The 26086-nt window shown below is 41.5% G+C and overlaps 1 long non-coding RNA gene across 1 annotated transcript; it reads right to left on the minus strand.

The window, feature by feature from the left end:
• Positions 1 to 14213: 14213 nt before the first annotated feature.
• LOC108311900 lies at positions 14214 to 24864 on the minus strand. The gene is made up of 9 exons (XR_005201989.1): positions 24788 to 24864; positions 23897 to 23941; positions 23087 to 23236; positions 22252 to 22302; positions 21524 to 21592; positions 19893 to 20050; positions 18839 to 18903; positions 14618 to 14693; positions 14214 to 14365 (listed from the first exon to the last, which is right to left on the minus strand). It is a non-coding gene; the product is annotated as an uncharacterized LOC108311900 (long non-coding RNA).
• Positions 24865 to 26086: the final 1222 nt, after the last annotated feature.

Raw genomic sequence — 26086 nt, forward strand, 5'->3', positions numbered from 1 at the left:
AAAATTAGCTGGGCATGGTGGCGCGTGCCTGTAATCCCAGCTACTCAGGAGGCTGAGGCAGGAGAATTGCTTGAACCCAGGAGGCGGGGGTTGCGGTGGGCCGAGATCGCGCCATTGCACTCCAGCCTGGGCAACAAGAGCGAAACTGCGTCTCGGAAAAAAAAAAGAAAAGAAAGAAAGAAAGAAAGAAAGAAGAGAGAGAGAGAGAGAGAGAGAGAGAGAGAGAGAGAGAGAGAGAGAGAGATTGAGATTGAATCAGTAATTTAAAAAAAACTACCAGTCAAAATAAGCCCTGAAGCAGATGGATTCACAGCCAAATTCTATCATACATAGAGAGAAGAGCTGGTACCAATTTATTGAAACCATTCCAAAAAATCAAGGAGGAGGGATTCCTCCCTAACTCATTCTATGAAAGTAGTATCATCCTGAGCCCAAAACCCAGCAAAGACACAATGTAAAAGGAAAACTATAGGCCAATATCCTTGGTGAACATAGATACAAAAATCCCCAAAATAATACCAGCAAAGTGAATCCAGCAGCATGTCAACAAGTTAATATGCCATAATCAAGTAGACTTTATTGCTGGAACACAAATCTGGTTCAACATGTGCAAATCGGTAAATGTGATTCCACATAAAAAGAGTTAAGACAAAAACCATATGATCATCTCAATAGATATGGGAAAAGCTTTTGACAAAATTCAACTTCCCTTCATGATAAAAACCATCAAGAAACTAGATACTAAAAGAACATACCTCAAAATAAGAGCCATCTTTGATAAACTCACAGTCAACAAAAATGAACAGTGGAGAAATGACACTTTATTCAATAAATGATGCTGGGGAAACTTACTAGCAGAAGAATGAAACTGGACCCCTACCTATATGGTGAGCATATACAAAAATTAACTCAAGATGGATTAAAGACTTAAATGTCAGTCCTCAAACTATAAAAATCCTAGAAGATACCTGAAAAAAACTCTGCTGGACATTGGCCTAGGCAAAGAATTTATGACTAAGACCTCAAAGGCAAATGCAACAAAAACAAAAAATGGGCAAACAGGATTTAGTTACACTGAAGAGCTTCTGCACAGCAAAATAAACTATCAACACAGTAGAGAGACAACCAACAAAATGGGAGAAAACATTTACAAACTATGCATCTAACAAAAGATGAATATCCAGAATCTATCAGGAATTTAAATCAATAAGCAAAAACCAACCCCATTAAAAAGTGGGTAAAGGACATGAATAGACACTTCTCAAAAAGTGTGCAACAAACATATGGAAAAGTGTTCAACATCACCTATCATCAGAGAAATGCAATATAAAGCCACAAAGATATACCATCTCACACCAGTCAGAGTGACGATTATTGAAAAGTCAAAAAACTAACAGAGGTCGGTGAGAATGCAGAGAAAAGAGAACACTCGTACACATTGGTAGGAATGCAAATTAGTTCAACCCCCATGGAAAACAGTGTGGAGACTTCTCAAAGAACAAAAAATAGAGCTACCATTTGACCCAAAATGCCACTACTGGGTACCTTCCCAAAGGAAAAGAAATCATTTTATCAAAAAGACGCCTGCATGCATGTGTTTCTTAGCACCAATCACAATAGCAAAGTCATGGAATCAGCCTGAGTCCATCATTGGTGGATTGGATAAAGAAAATTATATGTATATATATATAAATTACATAAATATTTAAATTATATATATAATTATATATACTGATTTTATATATATTTAATATATAATTAATATATATAATTATACATATATAATTATAATGTGTATATATAATTATATATACACACACACCATGGAATACTATGCAGCCATGAAAAAGAATGAATTTTGGGCTGGGTGAGGTGGCTCAACCTGTAATCTAGCACTTTGGGAGGCCAAAGTGGGCAAATCACCTGAGGTCAGGAGTTTGAGACCAGCCTGGCCAACATGGTGAAACCCTGTGTCTACCAAAAATACAAAAAATTAGCCAGGAAAGGTGGTTGGCACCTGTAATCCCAGCTACTTGGGAGAATGAGGCAGGAGAATCACTTGAACCTGGGAGGCAAATGTTGCAGTGAGCTGAGATCTTGCCACCGCATTTCAGCCTGGGCTGAAAAAAAGAAAAAAAGAAGAAATTCTGGCTGGGCATAGTCACTCATGCCTATAATCCAAGCACTTTGGGAGGTCAAATCAGGAGAATTTCTTGAGACTGGAAGTTCAAGACCAGCCTGAGCAACATGGTGAGACCTCACCTCTACTTAAAAAAAAAAAAAAAAAGCCAGACTTGGTGGCATTCTGTAGTCTCAGCTACTTGGAAGCTAAGGTGGGAGGATCACTTGAGCCTAGGAGTTGGAGATTGCAGTGAGCTATGATGGCATCACTGTACTCCAGCCTTGGCAGCAGGGGGATACCCTGTCTCAAGGGGAAATAAAAGGAATGAATTCATGTTCTTTGCAGCAACATGGATGTAGCTGCATCCATGAAGTCCACTATTTTAAGAAGAATAACATAGAAACAGAAAATTAAATGCCATATATTCTCATTTATAAGTGGGAGCTAAACAATGGGTACTCATGGACATAAAGATAAAAACAATAGATGTTGGAGACTCCAAAGGGAGTGAGGGAGCAAGAGGAGAGAGAGTTAAAAAAAAAAAAAAAAAAAAAAAAACTGCCTGTTGTGTGCTATATTTTGTATTTGGATGATAGTTTCAACAGAAGCCCAAACCCCACTATTATGCAATATTCCCATGAAATATACCTGGACATGTACTCTGTGAACTTATAATAAAAACAAGTTTTAAAAGATTTTTTTTGGTTTAGTGTGTGTGTGTGTGTGTGTGTGCGCGCGGGTGCGCGTGTGTGTGTGTGTCTTTGAGGCAGACTCTCACTCTGTCACCCAGGCTGGAGCACAGCAGTGTGATCTTGGCTCACTGCAACCTCCACCTCCTGGATTCAAATGATTCTCCTGCCTCAGCCTCCTAAGTAGCTGGGATTACAGGCATGAGCCACCACACCCAGATAATTATTGTGTTTTTAGTAGAGACAGGGTTTCCCCATGTTACCAGGCTGTTCTGCAACTCCTGACCTCAGGTGATGTGCCCACCTCCACCTCTGAAAGCACTGGGATTACAAGCATGAGCCACTGCACCTGGCCAAAATAATTTGATATTTGATACTTGATTTTTCTACCATGTAATATAAGTCATCACATGGAAAATTGGATTTCATTTATTTTATAATTTTTGAATTAGAAATGGTATGTGTTATGTTTGTTGATGACATAATCATAGTTTAATTAGCAGTTGTTTTTCTTAGTGGCTCATATAATGGTGCATTTTCTATTTTGTCATTTTAGCTTCTAGAAACACAAGTTGTTGTTTTTTTTGAGCTGGAGTCTTGCTCTGTTGCACAGACTGGAATGCACTGGCATGATCTCAGCTCATTGCAACCTCCATCTCTCAGGTTCAAGCAAGCCTGCCTCAGCCTCCTGAGTAGCTGAGATTACAGGTGTTTGCCACCATGCCTGGCTGATTTTTGTATTTTTAGTAGAGGTGGGGGTTTCACCATGATGATTAGGTTGGCCTTGAACTCCTGACCTCTAGTGATCCACCCACCTCAGCCCCCCAAAGTGTTGGGATTACAGGTGTGAGGCAGGAGAATAGGGAATTAGGGTAACCAAAGGTTAAGGCATCAGCTAAAGAACAGAAGGTGCAGGCATTTCTAGCCAAGATTGGGTGGCATACAGGCCACATCCTCCCTCCTGTGATGAGACAGAAGTTTCCACTTCAGCCTCTGATTGGCCAGAGGCCCATCTTTCATAGACTGCAACCACTTGGAGGCCTCTGAAGGGCACCTAGGGGTCCTGCCAAGTTCTTTTGGCTTTATAAAAACCCCAGGGAGCATTGCAATAGGGAGGCTTTTGAGTCGCTTGTTCAAGCCTGCTTTCACTCTGTGAATTGTACTTTTGCATTTTCAATAAATCTGTGCCTTTCTTACTCCATTCTTTTGCTGTTTTGTCTTTTGTTGCTTCATTTATGCTTTTTGTTCAATTCTTTGCTCAAGAACCTGGTCAACTCACAGTCAAGGTGTTCTATCCAGTAACAGAATCATCTGGAGGAGGTTTTCAAAGATACCAATGCCCCTAAATAAAATCAAGATATCTGGAGATGGGGCCCAGGCATCAATGTTTTAAACTGTCCCCAAGTGATTCTGATGTGTTACTAGGGTTGAGAATCTGCTATAAAGGAAGTGACAGGCTTCTTCTGGAGGCCCACAAAATGTTCTCTCTTTCTCCAGCAAATATTTCACTTTGATCTGAATATCTTTGGGAATCAATGGTTTTGAGGTTTAAACATTTAGAAGGTTTAACCTTGGGGAGCCCTCAGGATTATCTGGTGCTTTCTTCTCCCTCGCCCCAGTCATGTCAATACCTAATCTATCGAAGACCAAACTTTACTGATTCTATTTTAAACTCTTTCTTGCATACCAAATATAAGTGGATAATAAACAAAGATTCCTGAACAACTAGTAATCAAGTAAGCTGCTGTAAGATTGTCTCTGCTGGGGTAATGAACTCAAAATAGTGGAAAGATTAATTTACTTGTAGCCTCTCCCCAGGCAGTTAAGATATTTAAAGCCTGAGGGCACATTTTAATTTCCACCTATTACCTTTCCTCAGTTAGAAGGCCCTTCCTCCTCCATCTCCAGAAGTTGAAATCATTATCTCTTGGTCAATGTCTGTACCAAATGATACCTCTCCCTTTAGCTCCTTTCTGTTCTAGATGCCATCTTTTTCCTCTGAACCTTTTTGTATTCCCTGGATATCGCTTCCCTCATGCTTCTTTGCATTAGATAGTACTTTCCTTTTACCTTGTGAATAGGTTATAAACACTTTCGAAGTAGGATTATATAATAAAATACACAATCCTCTCGTGCCTATTTTTCCTAGCACAGTAATGCAGGTGAAGGGACATAAAATTTTCTAATTGACATTTTCTCTTGTAAGATTAATCACTGGGCCGGGCACGGTGACTCACACCTGTAATCCCAGCACTTTGGGAGGCCGAGGCGGGCGGATCACGAGGTCAAGAGATAAAGACCATCCTGGGCAACACGGTGAAACCCTGTCTCTACTAAAAATACAAAAATTAGCTGGGCATGGTGGCGCGTGCCTCTAGTCCCAGCTACTCAGGAGGCTGAGGCAGGAGAATTGCTTGAACCCAGGAGGTGGAGATTGCAGTGAGCCCAGATTGTACCACTGCATTTCAGCCTGGTGCCTGGCGACAGAGCAAGACTCTGTCTCAAAAAAAAAAAAAAAAGATTGATCACTGGTGATCTTCCCAGTAGGATAAAACCTTGGGGAGAAGATGGGTTTTCCTTTGCATGAGAAGTCACTAGCAGACTAAGTTTTAGGCCCATTTTGACTTATCAGTTTTCTAGATCAGAAATAGTCCATGCCTGGAGAGGCAGGTGATTCTTTCAGCATCCAATCTTAGATTTATCTCTTATTTCTAGACTACAGTGCTGAGTGTGGACCGTGTCAGGTTTAAATTGTCATGTGGTTTTGTTTACAGTTGACTGTAAATGTAGTTCCAGGTTTAGCTCACCTGGAAGATAGGGAATCTCCTAACCACTTACATTTTCAGCAGACAAATTCTAGCAAAGGCAAGGATTCTTACTCAGGAAATCTATTCCCTTTATCATCAGACCCTCTTAGGCTTTCCCTGTACATCACACTGCCCTAGCCCTTGCCCTTGCCCTATCTTACCCCCCCTGAGTCACAATTCTCCTAAGAACTGCCAGAAGCCACTGCTATAGCTCTTTCTACCCTTCTGTGACTTCTCCAGTGGGGCTGAGAAATTCAGGATCTGAAAACCCTCAAGTTAGATTCAGACTTCATCAATCTATTGACAACCCCCTCCACCCCCCGCCAAAAGAAAAATAAATCTTAACCTCCAAGCAGAGGATTGGGCTCTTTATGTTACTGGAAAGTCATTTCTCTGCTGGTTAAGGGTAGATGACCCCACACTGGGACAGCTTCACCAGCTGAGAGCCATGGGATAGCCGCCTGGAAGGGAAAGCTTCTATAGCCCAAGAAAATGGAGCAGGACCTGCACAATTATGGGCCCTGCCACAGAGCTGGCAGCTCTTGAGTTTGAGGACCACAGACTCTTCAGGATTCAAACTCATTGAAGCCAAGAGGGGGTATCTTCATCTGTTTGGGCTGCTATATAACAAAGTATCATAGACTGGGCAGCTTATAAGCAACAGAAATTAACTTCTCATAGTTCTGGAAGTTGGAAAGTCCAAGATCAAGATATCAGAAGATTTGGTATCTGATTTGCTTTCTTTCTGGTTCATGGATGGCGCTCTTCTTCCTTTGTACTCACATGGCAAAAGGAGCAAGGCAGCTCTCTGAGGTCCCTTTTGTAAGGGCACTAATCCTTCTGCCCTCATGACCCAATTACCTCCCAAGGCCCCACCTCCAAATACCATCACATTGGGGATGTTAGTCTCAGCTTAGGAATTTTGGAGAGACACAAACATTGTCTATTCAGGGCGCAACTTGTTCTTTTAAGCTGACACTCACACACAAAGGGTGATGACCTTAGTGTGAAGGCAAGGTTTCAAAGGAGCTGATGAAGGCCCAAACAGTAAACATGCATATTGTGTGGGATGAAGATCCACCATGAACATTTCAACTGGACCTTACCAGAGAGGAACCTGCAGGGAATAATGTCACCCCTGGTGTGGGTTGGGCTTCCCCAAGTCCAGTTATTTTATACTAGAAATTATGACTTGAGAAGGGCATTGTTATGTGTGAAAAATAAAGCACTGCCTTCTTCCCCCAACAGCCAACTCAGACAAGGCTGCTCTTAGTGGAGTCATCTTTTAAATGATGACTTTAGCTTCCTGGTTAGCCCTGGATTCAATGCCCTCACCCTCCTTCAGTTGACAATGGCTGGGCACGGTGGCTCACGCCTGTAATCCCAGTACTTTGGGAGACTGAGGTGGGTGGATCACTTGAGGTCAGGAATTAGAGACTAGCCTGGCCAATATGGTGAAACCGCATCTACACACACACACCACACAAAATTAGCTGTGGTGGTGGTGCATGTGCATAGTCCCAGCTACTAAGGAGGCTGAAGCAGGAGAATTGCTTGAACCTGGAAGGCGGAGGTTATAGTGAGCCCAGATCATGTCACTGCCCTCTAGCATGGGTGACAGAGCAAGACTTTGTCTCAAAAAAAAAAAAAAAAAAAAAAGACAATGGCCTAATAATTCCTTCAAGCGCCCCCTATCCCCTATGGAATCCAACTCTTCCATTATTTACTCATGCTAAGGTATAAATGACCCATGATGCTTTAATAAAGCATTTTAAAATTTTTAATGGGAATTATTAAGCTAGAGGAATAATTGGGCTCCAAAGTAAAATTTAAGACAATGAATAGAATGATTTGGGGTCCCCGTACTATCTTGGAACAAATTACAAAGGAGAGAGAAAAACAAGTGATGGGAAATAATTGACTACACTTACTGATTCAATTCTTCTGAGTTGTAGGCTAATACTGGTGACTTCAAAGGTCTTTGTTACACCTGAATATGAAAGGTAAATGTTCTGGGGGAGGCCAGAGGTGAGTTCTGTCTCTGCTGCTTATCAGATGCATAATCTTAGGCAAGTCTTCAAACTGTGAAATGAAGACTATATGGCCTATCTAACACAATGTCTGCAATACAGTAGATGATCAGTAGTTCTGGGCCCCCACTAAGTCAGCATTTTTACCTCAGAGAAGCTTCAAAATGACCTCTAACCTTGATATTGGAGGTGGGATCTGCCGCAAAATTAAGAGGTTTTGAGGGCATGATTCATTGCTTATTCTTAAACAGCTCTTCTCCCCCATCTCCCCACTTCACCCCATTCATTGCAGTGTCTGGTACAGAGTAGGAACTCAATAAATATTTACTGAACTAAGTCTTTACATTGGAAGGTCTTAACTCATTCTTTTTTTTTCTTTTTTTCTCTTTTGAGACAGTGTTTCTTTATGTTGCTTAGGCTGGAGTGCAGTGGCATGATCTCAGCTCTCTGCAACCTCTGCCTCCCAGCTTCAAGCGATTCTCCTGCCTCAGGATCCCAAGTAGCTGGGATTACAGGCATGCACCACCCTGGCTAGTTTTTGTATTTTTAGTAGAGACAGGGTTTCACCATGTTGGCCAGGCTGGTCTTGAACTCCTGGCCTCAAGTGATCCACCTGTCTTGGCCTCCCAAGTACTGGGATTACAAGTGTGAACCACCATGCACGGCCTTAATTCATTCTTAAGAAACACTACTGCTGAGACTTTTGACAAGGAAAAGTGGCATAAGCACTTCCAGGCTTCCAGAGGAATCCTCTGGGAAAGAGGTTAGGATTGCTGGGAAGGCTGAAACCTGGGGTCTTAAAGAATGTTAGGAAAAGTTTGGTTCTTACTCACCCAAGGATCGGAATGAACTATTTCACAGAATCAAATAACATCAGCATGAATTATTTTAGAAATCACCTGGAAGTCTACCCCAGGCCCAGAGAGGGTATATGGCTTGTATAAAATCAAATAAATAATAAAATTGCTGAAACCATGGTCTAAGGCTTGACTCCTTGTTCAGCGTTTTTTTCAAGACAACACTGAAACTTGCCAAGAGATAGAGTGGAATTTTTTAAAAAGGTACTTTTAATGTGTTTGCAATAAGCAGAAGTGAAAGGGTTAGGCCAATTCCTAGGGCAAAATGTATAATGTTGATAGGTAAGAGTCATATTTCACATCAGCCTCCTCTATTAAGGAAATTGATCTCCAGCATGATAAAAAGGATAGTCCAAAACAGTTAACAGATAATTACATTTTAAGATAGCTAATGAGATAGAGAAGCCCAATTCATTGAATTAAATTCAAGCCTTCACACCCAAAGAAATTTCATTTCAGAATACTGAAAGAACTTGCCCTGCTGTAACGCTCTCCCTGGGGGGAGACAGTATTGTATTAATAACTACTTTAAGGGAAGAGTTAACTAACTGCCTGAGGTCAACAATTATTCCAAGACCAAAGGATATCTCACAGCCAAGCCTCTCTGCATCCAAACTCCACTCTATGAGGTGTCACTGATCACTAAGTGAGCTGATGAATTCCTTCACAGAATCTGGGTTTGGAAACATTGTAACAAAATAAAATGAAGCACCCAAACCAACAAAATGAAATTTGACAGAGCAAGTGGAAAGTCCTGCATGTAGCATAGTGTAAAAAAACTTTACAAATACAAAACAGAGGAGATGTAGAGTAAGAAGAGTTCACATTCGAAAGGGCTAGGAATCTTGGTGAACTCCAAGCTCGTATCTCTGTGTGAAGCAGCTGCCAAAATGGCTAGCAAAATCTTAGAAAGCAATAATGCCATAATGTTCAGAATAGAAGAATGGGGCTACTGTACTTTGCCAGGCAGACATCATCTATAGTACTGTGGTCCGTTTAACTCCGTAGTGTTCCAGGGAAGGATAAATAAGATAACACACCATCTAAAAGTTACGCCATGTGAACTGAAAGGACTTGAGAATGTTCGTTTTGGAGAACAGAAGGCTGTTCAATTTTAGTGACTAAAATGTGAAGGAGGCAGTCATTTTTCTGTCACTTTATAGGACAGAACTGAGATTAATTAGTAGATGAAAGCAATGGAAAAGAAAGCCTGTGTTGGTTGAATACCATTACATGTTGCTGTGCTAGGTACTTTACATTATTTTATTAAAACCTTTCAGAAACAGATGGATATTTTGGGACTGGTGAGCTCCCTGTGACTGGAAATCAGATCCCCAGCTCAGCGCTGCTCATTTAAAGCAGTGGTGGCCAGGTGTGATGGCTCATGACTGTAATCCCAGTAGTTTGGGAGGCTGAGGTGGGAGGATCGTTTGAGGCCAGGAGTTCAAGACCAACCTAGGCAACAGGGAGACCCCAGTCTCCACAAAAAATGAAAAAAGTTAGCTGGGTGTGGTGGCATGTACCTGTAGTCCCAGCTACTCAGTAGGCTGAGGCAGGGAAATGGCTTGAACTGGGGAGGCGGAGGTTAGAGTGAGCCAAGATTACACCACTGCAGTCCAGCCTGGGCGACAGAGCGAGACTTTGTCTCAAAAAAAGAGACAGGGTCCCAATATGCTGCCCAGGCTGTTCTCAAACTCCTGGGCTTAAGCTATCCTCCTGCCTCAGGAGGCTGAGGTGGGAGCATTGCTTGGGCCTGGGAGGTTGAGGCTGCAGTGAGCTGTGGTCATGCCACTACACTTTAGTCTGGGTGACAGAGCAAGGCTTTGTCTCATATATGTATGTATAATTTTTTTTTTAAAGCAGCAGCCATCACTCTACTGCTTCCAAGATTTAAGAAAGCCATTCAGTCCCTTCTGAAGCCAGCTTCCTATTGGAGGCAGGCTCTCTGCAGGGAGCAAAGGCAACTACGCGTCAGCAACATGGATTTCTAGCACAGCGTCAAAGTTTCAAATCCCCACTAGATGGCTGACTGTGAGTGAGGGGCTGCCTATTCATATTAGCCCAAGCTACTGCTTTCTAGCCAGTCTTGAACGTTGGGATGGGCCCAAGTTTGTCTAGGGTTGAGTCTGCAGGGAGGGTTAGGTGGTACAGGAGAGCCCGAGCGTTCTGCAAGTCGATAAGGAATTGTGTGATGGGATGGAAATGGGATACTTCTCTTGGCCAGCCACAGCCATTCTTCTCACATGCACATATAGTCTTAAGAGTCACCCACGTGATGAAGCCCTTCGGCCTAGGAAATGTTCTGGACAGTGGACAGTGTATCAGCTAGGGTCCTGTCCCAGCAGAACCAGAATTCAACTTGGAGGATTCTGATGAAGAGACTTTAATGAAGGAACCATTACAGAAGTGTGAGCTGGGAATCTTCAAAGGAACTCAGCATCACGGGCACCCTCCAACCTCAAGACTGTGTCTTTGCTGTCTCTTCATCTACCAACTGGCTGGATCCTTCCTCTCATTCTGGTCTTTGTTATAATGCCACTATCTCAATGAGAATTGTGACTGCTCCTCCTCAGCACTCCCTTCTCCCCACTGAACTTTGTTATATCATTTCACATCATCCAATATTTGTATATTTAATTGTGTTTATTGTCTGCCTCTATCCATTAGAATGTGAGCAGAGTTTTTTGTCTGTTGAGTTTATTGCTATATCCCAGCACTTAGAATACTGCCTAGCCCAAGGAAGACACTCAGTAAGTATTCATTGAATAAATGAATAGATGAATGAAGACTAATTGGACTTATTAGAACACCTACAGAAAATTACCCAATGGTGACGTCTGAACCCTCTTTCTTGCTTCAATTTGTTAATTACTTCTTTGGGTGAAGCCAGTTGAAACGCGCAAGGCTTTCATTTGGCCACAAGAGGGTGATATTGGCCAGTTTTTCATTTAATAGACACCTTGTTCTACTATCATTCACTCTCTCTCCCAGACCTCAGAAACAAAACCTGAGACAGGGCCATGTCTGCAGCCAAAGTAAACACACAGTGTGTTTCTTCTGCCCGGATGCTGTCCAAGTGAAATTCAGTTAAAACCTACATCAGTAACAGTTTCTAAAGGAGAGAAGATCACTAGAAAGTAAGAGCGTAGGAAATGTGTAGGAGGAAGAAACAGGCAAAGAAAGGCATCTCCAGCACTTTGGTAGCCATGGAGATGCCACCAGCTGGCCAGATGACCTCATGTTTTGTGCCACATTCTTCTACTTCCCTTCTCTCTGCACCATCCAGGCCCAGTTTGGCTGTTCCTGCAAAAGTGTGAGGTTTCACAATAAAGGGTCTAGGTTCATGGTTCCAATTGTGATCCTCCAGGTGCTCTGGGAAAGAAATACAGTTTACTCAGGGAATCATTCCCTCCTTTATTAAATCCTACTTTGTGAAGATACTGTGTGAAAGGAACATGGGAGATGATACAGAAAGAAAGGGGTCATCAGCCCCAAGGTCAAGGCACACAGTAATGACACCACAAGACAGAAGTGGATAGGGCAGTATGGGAAGCCCAGAGAAGGTTTCAGGAGCATCTGGAAGGCAAGAGAGGCTGTCTTCAGTGAGAAGGGGTCAGAGGCAGCCATATGGGAGTGAGGACATTTGAATTGGGATTCAAGGATTGGTAGGGACAAATTTGTGTTTGGCTATATCTCAAGCACTTTCTGATTTTATACACTGCCTTTTTAAATCACACCTGAATTTCAGAATAATTTTTTTCTCATCTGAGAATGAGTAACCACCTGTTTAAATGAAAAAGATCAGTTTTTTTTCCCCCACATCTTAATCTTGTAAGACATAGCCTGTAGGGGAGATAACGTGTTATTAAAATAGTAGAAGGGGACAAGCTTTGCCTCCACTCCAGTGGTTTCTAAACTGAGTGCCCTTATGCACACCCCAAAGAGACTGGAGAATCTAACAAATAAACACATGATTTTTTTTTTTTTTTTGAGACATCTGGCATTGTCACCCAGGCTGGAGTGCAGTGGTGCAATCTTGGCTCACTGCAACCTCTGCATCCCTGGTTCAAGCAATTCTCCTGCCTCAGCCTCCCAAGTAGCTGGGACTACAGGCGCGTGCCACCACACCCAGCTAAGCACATGATTTTTAAAGTTTTTAAAAATATGGAGCAGAGAATGGAAGTCCTGAGGGGAGTTTTTAATATATTGCCATCAGTGCAGCTTTTCTCAACAGCAAAGAGTGGAATTTGTGAATACCTATTGAGGTCCAAGACTCACAGACTAAATTCACAGACCAACACTGTGGACTCTTGTCAAACATATTCTTTATTTGAATGAGAGACAGTCCAGAGGGAAAACAGGGAAAGAACAAAATGAAAAACTCAGATGTCAAGTAGCAGCTCTGAGTCAAAGGCTTCCACATCCTTCCTGGCTATCCCCAACATGGGGCCACAGCCACAGCCCCCTCCACTTGGGCATGGGGTGATGCCCCCAGGTTACCCCAGACTAGTGTGGTAGTGCTTCTTCCACTGCTAGAGTGAGGAAGGGAAATAAGACCTCCCTCAGCCTCTCCAAGGTGCCCCTGCTCAGCACCAGGGGCAAGACATCCACGAGAAGGTCTGGGTTTATGTACTGCAGATGGAAAAACACATAAGCCAGCAACCTAATGAAGACTAGGGCCATGAAGATGACGTACTGGAAATGCCTGCAAAGAGATGTTCATTATTTGCATGAGAAAAAAAGACAGCCTGAGGTCAAGCAGTGGGAGGAAACCTCATAAATGGTTGGCGAATTGCTTTCTTCAGGCCAAATTGATAAGGGAAAGTAGGGAATAGGGGCACAGAAGGTAAGAGTAGGGAAGCAGCCAATACAGAAAAAGATTGATGTCATGGTCAGAAATTGAATACAATCCTCCTGACGGTAAGTCCTCCAACAGAATAGATGTCCATATAGAAGTCAGAGGTACGAAAGACTTTCCAGGTACTATGTTTTGCTCAGGCCTCTCTAGCATTGTCAGAAAATGGTTAGGACCATCATTTGTGAGCCTTCTGACTAGTGGTTCTTTTCAGGTCCTCTGTAACAAGCAGTTTTAGAATTTGAAATAAGATTTAGCCATTGATGATACTAACATCCAGGTAAAATGATGAGGATTACCTTTCTTCTAAACATCAGGTGTTGAAACAAACCAATAAAAAAGGGTGTGTGTGTGTATAAAGGTTTTCTGTGTGTGTTTTCTTGTGTGCGCTCAAGAAAATTCTACTCTGGCAACAGGTCTAAGACCTTCAACTATGTTGAAATATTGTAAATTGAAGCTTTTTATTAAAGTGCCAGTTGAAGCTCTTTGGGTTCAATCTCATTATTTCAAAAATTAAAGAAGCAAAGGCACACAGAGTTCAATGATCTTTTTTCTAAAATGTCTAAGCCTGTAGGTAAGATGACTAAGAAAATTAATGCACCCTGAACTTTCTTCCCAACAAAGAATATCACAGAGGTGACCGAGTTCAGGACTCAGAAAATGGAAAGGGGCTATACCTAGGATCATAAGAATGAAAATTAAAAGTTAAATGCAACCTATATCTTTATATCCCACATTTCTCAGAAATAGCCACAAATTTCTCCAGCTATTTATAACTGCTGTTTAACTCTGGTGTTTTAATTCTGCACTGAGAAAAATAAGAATGGCTGGGAGACATTTGGGGCTGCCCTGCGTATTCTGATCAGTGGATATGTTTATCCTTGTTCTTTTGGCCCTTATCAGGTAATGTGCAGAGTGAAATGTGGTCTAGGCTAGGTAAGAGCAAGATTCTTCCACTTACTTGTACCAACAGATTCTCTCTTGTTTCTTAATGGTGGTCTTCTCCTAAGGGAAGCAATGAAAATACACAGCTATGGCTTTTCATGTGTTCACAGAGAGGCAGAGGAGCAGGGGCCCTAGAGTCAGGATGCCTGGGTTTGAATTCTGGCTCTGCCACCTCCTAGCTTACATGGTGTGGAGTAAGGCACTAAACCTCATTATTTTCTAATTATAGGATTATTAAAATGGAGAGAGAGAGAGAATCTAGGGGAAGGAGGGGATAGAGGAAAATCCATGTTTGTAATAGGAAAAACTTACCATGTTGTTTTGGGTGGTGTCCACCAAAATTGACCCCAGTTTCACTATTTGAGAGGAGACATTCTGGGCTTTGGATCTGGGTCAGAGATCAGAACTGAGAGTTAGGTAACATAATCTGAGAGGCTGATGAAAAGTGCTTTCCTAAGTTATATGGCATCTGTGATTCATATCCTAGACTCTTGATAACATCCACAATGCTCAATATTTAAAATCCATTAACTGCTCAGCTTACAAAGAACCACAGGAAAATGTGATTCATTCTTAAGAGAAAGACAGTCAAGGAACACTAAGTCGGATATAACCCTGATGTTGAATTCAAACTGCAGTTTGTGTCTTGGTGGTAGCTCAAACGTCAGTTCTGGTCTCACGTCCTCAGCCGGACTGCTCACACATTGCCCTGAGCATGCATGGTTTTTAGGCCCAGTCAGAGATTAAGGTATAGTTTAGACACAGATTTAGGAACTCTCAATGTCTGACTACTTTTTCCCCAGTATCTTTGGCTGCCTCAGACTCTCTATTCTCTATTTTGTTAATCCAGAAAGACCATAGGTTTTCTCTGCTGATGCATCTTACACACCCAGTTTGGTCTTTCTTCAGGCTAGAAGCTATAAAAATGGGAAACCAATGTCCATCATTCTCTTTTTCCAAGTGCCAGATCCCCTCTAGAATTTGCTTGCTTTTATTCAGTTGCTGATGCCTTCTGTTCATTGTTTGTTTTGTTGTCCTAAGTTTTATTTTCTGCAATAAGGTTGGGTTCAGTAAATGGAAATGCCTGTAAGTAATACCAGCAAATAATGCCTGCAAATGCTTGCAAATCATGCAGTAAAGCAAGAAAAAGAAAAAGTTAAAAATTGAAAAGGAAAAAATACAATTGTTATTTACAGTTGACAATCTAAAATAATCTTTAAATTTTTAGCATAGGTGAATTCAGCAAGATTAATGATACAAGTTCAATATATGGAAACAAATTGTATTTCTGTGCATTAGCAGTAATCAATTAAAAAATCAAGGCTGGACATCGTGGCTCACACCTGCAATCCTAGGACTTTCGGAGGCCAAGGCAGGAGGATCACTTAAGCCCAGGAGTTTGAGACTAGGCTGGGCAACATAGTGGAATCACGTCTCTGTTTTTTATTTTACTTTTGAGATGGAGTCTCACTCTGTCACCCAGGCTGGAGTGCAGTGGCGTGATCTCAGCTCACTGCAACCTCCGGGTTCAAGTGATTCTCCTGTCTCAGCCTCCAGAGTAGCTGGGACTACAGTCACATGCCACCACACCCAGCTAATTTTTGTAATTTTAGTAGAGACAGGGTTTCACCATGTTAGCCAGGTTGGTCTCCAACTCCTGACCTTGTGATCCACCCACCTCAGCTTCCAAAAGTGCTGGGATTACAGACATGAGCCACCACACCCAGCCTCCAACTCTATTTTTTTTTAATATTAATAAAAAAAGAAAATCAAATTAACACAGCATTCATAGTAGCATCAGAAACATTAAATTCCTAGGAATAAACCTGATAAAGAATATATAAGAACACCACACAGAAAAATAAAACATTATTGGGAGAAATTAAAGATCTAAATAAATGAAGGGATAAAGATGTCATGATGTATGAAAGTAGTGCTTATTTTTATTATTGTTTTGAGATAGAGTCTCACTCTGTGGTCCAGGCTAGAATACAGTGGTGTAATCATAGCTCACTTTTACCACAAATTCCTGGGCTCAGCCTCTTGAGTAGATAGGACTATAGGCATACACAACTATGCGCAGCTAATCGGTCTTATTTTTTGTGAAAATAGTGTCTTGCTATGTTGCCCAGGATAGTCTCAAACTCCTGGCCTCCCACCTTAGCCTCCCAAAATGCTGGCATTACAGACACAAGCCACAGCACCTGGCCCTTGAAAACTGTTGTTTAGATACTAATTATCCTCTCACTTTGTCTATAGATGCCATGTAACTCCAATCAACATCTCAGCAAGGTTTTTGGTTTTTGTTTTGGTAGAAGTTGAAAAACCAATTTTAAAATTTATATAGAAATTCAAGGGGCCAAGAAAGCCAAGATAATCATTTTTAAAAGCTGCAGAATTTAAGCTACTATATCAAGGCTAATTATAAAGCTACAGTAATTAGTGTAGTTTTGGCACCAGGATAGAAACATAGGCTAATCGTACAGAATAAGGCACCCAGAAACAGACTCACACATATATGGTCACCAGACATAAAATAAGATGCCACTGCAAATGCATAGTCTCTTCAATAAATGGTGCTAGACCAACTGGCTATCCATGTGGGAAAAAAAAATCCACAAATTTTAATCTATACCTCACACCATAGAGAAAAAAATATCCTGAAATAATGTAAACCTGAGTAAAAGGTAAACAGTAAAAAATTATAGAGTAAACAATAAGAGAGTAGTTTTATGACCTAATGAAGGCAGAAAGCAAAAAAGAATGGATTGATACATTTCACAGATTATATTTTTTCTAAATTAATAACTATCATTTATCCAAAATGTCATTAAGAAAGTAAAAAAGGAAAGCCACAGAATAGACTATAATACATAAATTTGACAAAGGATCTTATGAAGAAAATAAGGAACTTCTATAAATCATTAGGAAAAGACTAACAATCTCACAGATGTAGGCAAAAGACATGTCACAAAAGAGGACATCCAAATTTCCAAAGTGTGTGAAAAGCTGTAAAACATCATTATTAATCAGCAGTAAAATACATATAAAACATCATTATTTTTCAGTAATGTGTTTTAAAAATTAAAATTGTACATCACTACACCCTCCTTCCAGAATAGCTAAAATCATAAAGGCTATAAATACCGAGCGAAAGTAAGGATGAAGAGTCACTAGAACTCTTGTACATTTTTTGTGGGAGGGGATATTGGTATAGGCACTTTGGAAAACTGTTCAGCTTAGCTAGTAAACCAGATATGTATACTCTATGACCTAGAAATTCTATTCCTTGCTATATAACCCAAGAGAAATAAGAGGTTACGTCCATCGAAAAACATGCACAAGAATGCTTGTAGCAGCTTTATTATAAATATCCAAGCTGGAAATAACCAACATGTTCCTTAACACTAGAATAGATAAATTGTGCCACATTTATGTAATAGAATATAACAGCCATGAAAAAGAACAAATCATGCAGCAATGAGAGTGAGTCTCAGTGAAAGCCAGACACAATCCAGATCATACTAAATTTCTATAAAGCCCAAAAACGGTTTAAAAAGAAAAAGATAAAAGTCAAGCTAATGATTACTTTTCCAAAAATATTGAGTGGGAGGAGGGTACAGGGAGACTTTTGGGGTACTCAAAATGTTCCATATCTTGATCTCAGTGGTGTTATCAGGTATAAAAATTCACCAAGCTATATAAAATTTGTGCACTCTATGTATATTATATAATGCAATTGAAAAGTGTAAATAATCAAAAGGAAAGCGTGACAAGTCCTGAGACAGACAGTCTATGGAAAGAAGTATAAAAGGGCATCACTGGGGCCCCTGGTCAGTCTGGTGGACCCACCGCATCCTGGGAAAGGGAACAGCATACATATATAGAGAAATATTTCTGAGCCCCTGGTCCTCTTTTTACCGTGTTGCTTCCTCTCTGAACTTAGATCCAGACAATTTTCAGGAATGGCATGCAACTGAGGACATGTGAAAACAACTTTAAGGTGAAGCACAGTGGCTCATGCCTGTAGTCCCAGCACTTTGGGAGGCCGAGGCGGGTGGATCACCTGAGGTCAGGAGTTCGAGCCCAGCCTGGCTAACATGGTGAAAGCCCATCTCTATTAAAAATAGAAAAATTAGCTGGGTGTGGTGGCAGGCATCTGTAATCCCAGCTACTCGGGAGGCTGAGGTGGGAGAATCGTTTGAACCTGGGAGGCGGAGGTTGCAGTGAGCCGAGATCACAGCACTGCACTCCAGCCTGGGCAACAAGAGTGAAACACCATCTCAAACAAACAAAAGAAAAGAACATTAAAAAGAGACTTTTGAAACACCAACTGCTGAGGAAGGCAAGAGGAAAGCCTGAATGCTGGTGGTTTTCCAGTCTGAACCATGGAGTGGAGGCTGACAGAGAAGACCTGTTGGAGGCCATTTACACAGTGACAGACTGTGCTGAGAAGCACCCGCCCTTCAAAAGACCACCCAGACTGCCGGACTGTCACTGCAGTCTGTCAGGGAGGCCGATTTCTAAACTTACATTTCTTTTTCAAGAAGCAGTGCCTCCTCTTCCTCTTCCATCTTCCTCAGAGCTTCCTGGTATTTCTTTCCATGGAGTTGAAAAAAAAAAATCATAATGGAAAATTTCCATATTTCATCATGATGTCATTAATAAAAATATTCTGCTAATTATTTTCCAAACAGAGTACTCATCAGTATGCACACACAAGTGTGTGTGGGGGGACTTCTAATAAAAATTAGAAGAAGTTAGTGACCAGAATGGATGCGTATGAACAAGAGGAGTTCCCTCTCATTCAGGTCACCGCTTGTATTCAAATCCCAGCTCCGACATTTACTAGCTGTGTTCCCTGTTACTAGCTGTATTCTAACGTCCTGAAACCTCATTGTCCCCTTGAGCATAACTGTCAGTCTACAAATTATTGACCAATTGATTGAGAAAAGTACTATATGTTGAGTGCTTAGCACAGTACTTGGCACAAAGTAAATCCTTAACATACATCCATCTTCTTGTTGCTGTTGTATATAGAGCACTTCCCCAGTGACCCATTCTAGCCTGAAGAAAAACCAAGGAACCCATGGCCTTGGAGAAATTCTGCCCCTACTCGGACTTTTCCTCCAGACACGCTGTACCTTTATGTAGTAGACCTGGTCCTTACAGAGCTCATGCACAGCTTGGTAGTCACTCTCTATCTAAAAAGAAAGGAAATTAACAAACCCCGTGAGTTAAATCAGAACCAAGCCCAACTTCCTCCCTGGGGTTCTACCTGGTACGCTGGCATTTGGCTGGTTACCTTAGCAACTCCTGACTTGAGGAAAAATAATCACATCACAAAGAGGTGATCTCATCATCAGGTACAGGGTCTGATCTTAAGCAGAGGAAATATTTTGCCCAAGTTGTCATATGCCTCTCAGGTGAAATACCAGGGGATGTTTCAAGGCAATTTGGTTCAGAATTCAGCAATGGTATTTGACATAGAGGTGTAGGAAATGGTAAAAACAGTATTTTTAATAGAAGTTTTCTTTTCCTTCAGCTACATAAGAATCAGAAATTCATTTCCAACATGTTCTTGTACTTCGCCCTCCCATGCCTCAATCAGATCTGTTTTTAAGACCCTTGGGTTTCTTTCTCATTATATCCTGGGCAGACCCTCTGTGGAAGAGACACTGCCTCTACCTTGGCCAGCTCCTCCTCTTGCTTTGCACAGGACTCTGTTGTCTTCTGTAGCCTTGCCTGTGGAGGACAATGAGTGACAGCAGAAAGTTACTAGCATTCTTTTGTGGAAAAGAAGTGGGTAATTATCACCATCTCCAGACCAGCAGACAACATGATACTAATGGCTAGCATATGTTGAAGACATATGATAATAACATTTTAGGGTGGACACTTGTAATTGCTCCCCATTTTACAAATGAGGAAACAAAGGTACAGAGAAGTTAAGAATGTAACTTGTTTAAAAGTTGCAGAGTGGCAGAGCATTTATGCCTCAGTAGGCCAATGCCCCATTCAGTGAGTCCAGCCATCCTCCTTCCTCCAGGCCTACTGACCAAAGCTCACCAGCCTCTTCCTCCCATTCATAGTGTGCACTGGCATGTCCTCTGAATCAGAAAATAAAAGAGGAACTTGGGCCGGGCATGGTGGCTTGTGCCTATAATCCCAGCACTTTGGGAGACCAAGGCAGGTGGATTACTTGAGGTCAGGAGTTTGAAACCACCTTGGCCAACATGGTGAAACCCCATCTCTACTGAAAAAAACAAAAATTAGCCAGGTATGGTGGCATGTGCCTATAGTCCTAGCTACTCAGGAGGCTGAGGCAGGAGAATTGCTTGAACTTGGGAGGCAGAGGTTGCAGTGAGCCAAGATCTTGCCACTGCACTCCAGCCTGGATGACAGGGTGAGGCTCCATCAAGACAGACAGAGAGAGAGAGAGAGAGGGAGAGAGAGAGAGGGAGAGAGAGAGAGGGAGAGAAACCTGGCTCCTCTTTTTCTGAGAAATACATAAGACAATGGAGCTCTTGTATATTGGGCTCCATTAAATTGCCACACTCACCACATAAACATGCAGAGAGCTTCCTAACAGGGTTTTTCCCCACTATTGGGTGTCTAGTACATTCATTCATTCAATATATATTTATTGGGCATCTACTATGTGCCAGGCAGATAGTTCTAGACACTGGGGAAACAAATGAACAACATAGACAACAATTCATGTTCTCAATGGGTTTATCTTCTAGCAGAGGGAAAAATAAATAAATAAATAAATAAATAAATAAATAAACTTCTTTAGCCTTTGAGGTATGTGTTGGAAAATCAGAAGATCATGACACAACCCTGTATGATTATGGGAGTTAATATTTTCTTCCTATTGAATATCTTATTTGTGTGTCCTCACTTAAATAATAAACTTCTGGAGGGCAGGTCCCAATGGGCATTCAGGACATGTGTTTTATTGACTGTGGAAGATGGGGACTTTGGAGCAGTTCCCTCCACTTTGATCTACTGCAGTCACTCTGCTCTTAGTGTGACTTGTGACGTTATGAATGCCCCACAGGCCGTGGGATTACATACAGGGAATAAAGGACACTGACTCATCTCTGATAAGTACATGGGAATAATCAGTACATACCCTAGAGGAGTCCTTGAGAGCAATTTCTCCCAGGATCTATAATTCACACATCTCCCAGAAAATCTGTTTTTTCTACTTACCTTAATTTCCTCCAGTTTCTTCTCTGTAGTTTCTTTTTCAAAACCGACATTTGTAAATCGTCCTGAAATCTTAAAAAGCATTCTAAAAATCATGAACTAAGTAAGGCACATAGACATGAAAACCTAGGACAGTGGCAGACTGGGGGTCCCAGGCTGCAGATGGTGGTTACTAATTTGGGCCCTGGATAGAAGCTTGGCAGAAAAGCATCTCCTTCTCCCTGTGGAGGCTGCCTGACTCCATGCTGGCTGGACAGACCTTTCTGTTCCTGTAGCCCATGGAAGCAAGGCCACAGTGAGGAGGGGAGGACGATGAGAGAGGGAAGAGAGAATGGGGCAGAGTGGTGGGAGGAAGGATAAGTCTTTTCTCCTTCCTTTATGGCCCTTTAACCCTCTCACCGCAATCTGTAATGCCCAGAGAACAACTGGCAGCAGCAGTGAGGAGGGAGCGTGCAGACTCTGCCAGTTGCCCTTTCTTCTCCAGTCTCTGTGATTAGAGAGTTCTAGAAGATAACTCTTACTGGGAGTCCTAAGAAACGAGGCTTGTTTCCAAGGCAGGCTTTGTTGTGTGGAGAACAGCCTTTCCATTAAAGTTTATGTATATTTTCTCATTCTGAATGTGCCTAGGACCCCTCCTGCATGCGCCCAGTCCAGCCCACCAGCCTTTCTCTTGTGAAAACACTATGTTCTTAGGGACTCTGGGACCTTAAAAAACCCAGGGCTCCCCTTACCTTGTTCTGAAGCTCCACCACATTCCTGCTTAGGATTGCATTACTTTTTTCCTATGGAGAAAAAGGGAGTCAGGGAAGAAAGTTGCTCTGCCATCATCTCTCCCCCTTCACCAGGCCACTAGAATAATATCTGGGGATAAGTCTATCAAGTTGGAAAAGTGCACTCTGGCTCACACAGCAGATCTGGGAATAAAGCCCTTCAGCCCCCATGCCCAGTGCTTCATTCCCAGAATACTCTTTTAAACAGCCGTGATTTTAGTTACAGAAGCAATGAACATGGGATGACTTCCTGGGAGAGAGACAGCAGCAGAATGCAGACAAAATGCATACAGCGGTCCTTTTCTAGATACCTCCTTACCAGCTTTGCTGTCTCTAATTCCAGCTCCCTAAGGGATTCCTCCTGTTCGTTTATGATAGAGGTCAACTCCTCCTCCTCTTTGGCTTGTTCTAGTGACAGGGCCAGCTCTCTTTCCAGACTGAAAAATATAAAGTCACCCAGGTGTGAATCAGCTCCTAAGGAAGCTGCCTGGGTCCCAGTTGGAGACGCTACTTCCAAAGTCTCAGGAAGTCGGAATAACTACCAGTGCAGTGGCAATAAAATAATCAAACTAATGTGAAAATTTAATTCAAACATCTATACATAAAGTGTTTTCAGGTCACTGTAGTTCATACTTTAGGATTTAAATAACACATCAATATTCATAGTTCATACTTTAGGATTTAAATAACACGCCAAGATTCACTATCAAATAACTGAAACTTTCTTCCATCTTCTGTATCACAAAGGATCTAGAGGGGAGGAGAGGCCCTTCCTTCACCAACTGCAAAGCCTTACCTTGGAATAGTTTCTTCTTTCTCTTTAATTTTTCTAAGGAGAATCTGATTCTCCATATCCAGTTTCTGCAGGTCCTTTTCAAGGTCTGAATTCAGGCAGTCAAGGTTCTGTTTTATGGCTTCTAATGATGGTAATTCCATCATCTGGCACCTACAGAAAAATAATCTTTATCAACAAACTCAGGACACGAAAACATAGGTGCTCTAAGAAGACGTTGCCCTATAATTTCATTCATTATTTTCTTCTGTTGCTAATAAGCCTAACCAGCCTTATTTGTTTTCCATGATAAATTGATTTCTATACTATTTTGCATAAAGTAAATTCCTGGAGTGGACCCACACTTTAATTTTAAATACTATAAGTGGAACCCACTGAAACAAATCTTTTACGAAGCAAAAGAAATATTTTTTCAAGTGAATACGTTAGCACACTTATTTTTAAAAATTTTATATGAAGTATGCAGAATCCAAGTGATACCTCTAAAGCATTTAAAGACCTGCAAGGGAAAGATTTCTCCTTTTGTTATCTTCTAACCTAGTCAGGGAGGGACATGGGCTGAGTGGAGGCCAGAAGGGGGATGAACTTTTCCTGCAAGACTGATTAGCTGTTTCAGACACTAGAGATCTTTGAAAACCCCATCATTAGTCTGATGAAGAACAGAGAACTGAACCAAAGTTCCTTCTCCCTAGGAAGTCTCCCCAGACTTGAGGAGATAAGGTCCTGCACAATGGAGCTCTTTTTGACTGGATTGCTGGAGACTCTTCTCGTGGAGGTTCCCCTATTGAACTCTTTTATTTTTTCCATACTTACACATCATCCAGTGGATTCTGTCCAATGTCTTCCATCATAGGTTTCCTAAAATGTTAATGCAAACAACTGTTATGGAAAAGCCCCTCACAGCCATTGCAGTAATTGCCCCAGGAAGGAGCAGGTAAAAGGTAGACCTTGTGTTTAGGCAACACAGAGCCAAGAAGAAACCTAAGCCTCCTACGCTCTCACACTTTCCAGGATCAATTGCAGTATTTTTTACAAGCTAAATTTCAGTAAACCAGATCATATTTTAATTTAAAAATCTCATAAATGAATCCCACTGGAGTACAGGAATCTTTTTGTTTTTAAGATTTTCCATACTTTGGCTCTATTTTCCTTTTCTCACCTACATTTGTCCCCACATGAGTAAAGTTGCTAAGGGTACTCATGCATGTTTATTGGCAAATACACTGAGTGTTTGTTTCCAACCAAACCTTCAGAGAAAGTTTAAAAAAATAGTAGAAGAGTTAGAGAGTACCAAAAAGTTGGCTGATTGATTTCTGTTAGTTTATTACCATCCTACTTTCCAAGAAAGCTCTAGCTATTATAAGCTGAGATGACCCTGAAACAACAGCAGAAGTAGCAGCATGGGCAACAGGATACAACTACTAAAAGGAAGAAACACAAGTCAGGCTGTCAGGCACAGCATATCCTAATCATTACCCTACAAAATTCAGGACCAAATCCAACCCAAGAAAAGTAGAATACTAAATCTCTATTCTTTCACTTGCACCTTTTCTTCTTTTTCTTCCTGTTTAAGCTCTTTTAATTCCCTTTTCAACTTCTTCTCCCACCTCCTTCTTTATTCTAAATCTCTTCTCCCTGCATTTCGCTTTCTTTCTGTGGTCATTACACACAGCAATGTGATGTGATGATGCCCTCTGAGCTCACCCTTCTCTTCCCAGTTGAGATTTCTTCTGCTCCCAACAGAGATTTCCAACTGAGCATCAGAACTATCAGCAAGGGCAGTATTAGTAAATAGTTACAGTGCCTGACTGAGTCCTCCACGCATAATTGGACCTATTACATCATCTCTGTGTACAAATTGTGTACAAATTGCTGCCCCCAAATCTAAACCATGAATCTGTATTGAATGCATTATACCATCTCTGGCTGGGCAGGGCAGCGTGTCATAGTGGGTGAGATGGGTGAGGGTGGGTAGGGGTTGGGCGGGGCAGCAACAATCCAGCTACGGCATCCCTGTGGACACAGTGGGAGTAGAGTTCAGCACTTTAGGACAGTTTAGATCTCTTCTGTAGCAGCAATAGGATCTATGAAACAGATTTCCAGGCACAGTTTAAATCTCTTCTGAAGCAGTAATCAGTTCTATAGAACATATTTCATTTTACCAAATCTCTAAGCCTAATGGTAGTTGTGATCACTTTCATTTCTCTTTCATGATCTCTGTGTGGCATGTGTACAAACTGCTGCCCCCAAATCCAAACCATGAATCTGTATCGAAAGCATCCAAGAGCTACAGGGTAGGGATGTAAGAGAGCAGGCCAGGAAGGACCTGAGAGACTTACTTATGAGCTAAGCAAGCCCATTCATTCTCACCCAATCAGATTCTTGGAGTTGCAAAACAAGCTTCTTTATTTTCCCTGAATTGGCAATGCCACCACTGGGAAAGAAGGATCTGATGTTTCAAAGGTGGAAGGAGTGTGTGTGGGTGGAACAGGAAGGAGAGGAGTGTAGGGTCCAGAGATTCCATTTTACCACCCACTCCTTTGGAATTCCCTTTGCTTTTTAAGGTCTTAAATTGCTGGAACAGTCGATGGAATTTTACACATCAATGTCACTGCACTAACCATTCCTAGATTATTCTCTGCTGACTCAGAAGATGAGGCAGGATACAGAATTGAAGAGATATCAGCAAAGATGTGTGCTTGAATTTCAAGTCTGTCCATTTCTGTCCTGTATATGCAATTGACTCATCTATGACATTTTTTCTTTTGCTTTTTAAGCTCAAATGGACAAAATTTTTCTGTGATCTAAGTCTAACCTTTTCCAGATAAATTGTACGAATCTCAAGTCACTGAAGTCCTTATAGAACACACTAATGTTTCTCCCCAAATCTCTCTCCCATGCAGTAATGTCTCCCATAATCTTATCCATCCTTTTCAGTTCAGCTGAAATGCTGCTTCTGTTTCAGTAGGTAGCTAGTAAGACATGAGCGGACCAGAAGAGGAC

The sequence above is a fragment of the Cebus imitator genome, unplaced genomic scaffold (genome assembly GCF_001604975.1).
Source record: "Cebus imitator isolate Cc_AM_T3 unplaced genomic scaffold, Cebus_imitator-1.0 Scaffold119, whole genome shotgun sequence".
NCBI lineage: Eukaryota > Metazoa > Chordata > Mammalia > Primates > Cebidae > Cebus > Cebus imitator.